This window comes from Procambarus clarkii, unplaced genomic scaffold (genome assembly GCF_040958095.1).
Source record: "Procambarus clarkii isolate CNS0578487 unplaced genomic scaffold, FALCON_Pclarkii_2.0 HiC_scaffold_118, whole genome shotgun sequence".
In the NCBI taxonomy this organism is placed as follows: domain Eukaryota; kingdom Metazoa; phylum Arthropoda; class Malacostraca; order Decapoda; family Cambaridae; genus Procambarus; species Procambarus clarkii.
This window is the reverse complement of record NW_027189151.1, coordinates 2335536-2337859: the sequence shown is the minus strand read 5'-3', so window position 1 is coordinate 2337859 and position 2324 is coordinate 2335536.

Sequence of the window (2324 nt, the reverse complement as noted above, 5' to 3'; positions counted from 1 at the left end):
GTGTTTACATCATTTTTATCGTATATATAATGAATTATTACCCATAAACTGATAATTCACAAAAACGTGAAAAACGGCAAAATATTGCCTAATTCGATGATATTTTGTTTAAATCACATAGAGGAAAAGGGGATGATAAACGTCAAAATATTGTTAAATTCGATGATTTTTCGTACGAAACAAAATGCAAGAAAACTTGCTTAAAATGCAATATTATGCGACATTCTGAGATTTGAAGGCCAAATCAGATATCGTGATACTACATGAAATAGTATCGAAATATTGGTAAAAATGAATATATGTTCGTAATATCAAACTACATGAATAACGTTAAAAAGTCACTATTTTACCATATTTGAAGATTTTAACTTCAAATCATAGAGCGAGGTTTCGTATTATTTAGATCCAAGAAAAGACATATGACAATGTTGTTTCCAATACAAATGATAAAACCAATGTGTTTTCATTAGAATTAACTAAAATGTTCATGATTTTCCGTTTATATTACCGATGGAAGATGTACACGTAAAACAGCTCTAATCCGGCTGAAACGTCGATATATGCAATAAAAACAGAACTTCTCCCCTTTTCAATATCTTACTCAGTATTTAAATGAGAAACAAATAGTTGATTGAAAATGAAGTATTTAAGGTTATTATCTAATCAATTATGTGTTTACATCATTTTTATCGTATATATAATGAATTATTACCCATAAACAGAAAATTCACAAAAACGTGAAAAACGGCAAAATATTGCCTAATTCGATGATATTTTGTTTAAATCACATAGAGGAAAAGGGGATGATAAACGTCAAAATATTGTTAAATTCGATGATTTTTCGTACGAAACAAAATGCAAGAAAACTTGCTTAAAATGCAATATTATGCGACATTCTGAGATTTGAAGGCCAAATCAGATATCGTGATACTACATGAAATAGTATCGAAATATTGGTAAAAATGAATATATTTTCGTAATATCAAACTACATGAATAACGTTAAAAAGTCACAATTTTACCATATTTGAGGATTTTAACTTCAAATCATAGAGCGAGGTTTCGTATTATTTAGATCCAAGAAAAGACATATAACAATGTTTTTTCCAATACAAATGATAAAACCAATGTGTTTTCATTAGAATTAACAAAAATGTTCATGATGTTCTGTTTATATTACCGATGTAAGATGTACACGTAAAACCGCTCTAATCCAGCTGAAACGTCGATATATGCAATAAAAACAGAACTTCTCCCCTTTTCAATATCTTACTCAGTATTTAAATGAGAAACAAATAGTTGATTGAAAATGAAGTATTTAAGGTTATTATCTAATCAATTATGTGTTTACATCATTTTTATCGTATATATAATGAATCATTACCCATAAACTGAAAATTCACAAAAACGTGAAAAACGGCAAAATATTGCCTAATTCGATGATATTTTGTTTAAATCACATAGAGGAAAAGGGGATGATAAACGTCAAAATATTGTTAAATTCGATGATTTTTCGTACGAAACAAAATGCAAGAAAACTTGCTTAAAATGCAATATTATGCGACATTCTGAGATTTGAAGGCCAAATCAGATATCGTGATACTACATGAAATAGTATCGAAATATTGGTAAAAATGAATATATTTTCGTAATATCAAACTACATGAATAACGTTAAAAAGTCACAATTTTACCATATTTGAGGATTTTAACTTCAAATCATAGAGCGAGGTTTCGTATTATTTAGATCCAAGAAAAGACATATAACAATGTTGTTTCCAATACAAATGATAAAACCAATGTGTTTTCATTAGAATTAACAAAAATGTTCATGATGTTCTGTTTATATTACCGATGGAAGATGTACACGTAAAACCGCTCTAATCCGGCTGAAACGTCGATATATGCCATAAAAACAGAACTTCTCCCCTTTTCAATATCTTACTCAGTATTTAAATGAGAAACAAATAGTTGATTGAAAATGAAGTATTTAAGGTTATTATCTAATCAATTATGTGTTTACATCATTTTGATCGTATATATAATGAATTATTACCCATAAACTGAAAATTCACAAAAACGTGAAAAACGGCAAAATATTGCCTAATTCGATGATATTTTGTTTAAATCACATAGAGGAAAAGGGGATGATAAACGTCAAAATATTGTTAAATTCGATGATTTTTCGTACGAAACAAAATGCAAGAAAACTTGCTTAAAATGCAATATTATGCGACATTCTGAGATTTGAAGGCCAAATCAGATATCGTGATACTACATGAAATAGTATCGAAATATTGGTAAAAATGAATATATTTTCGTAATA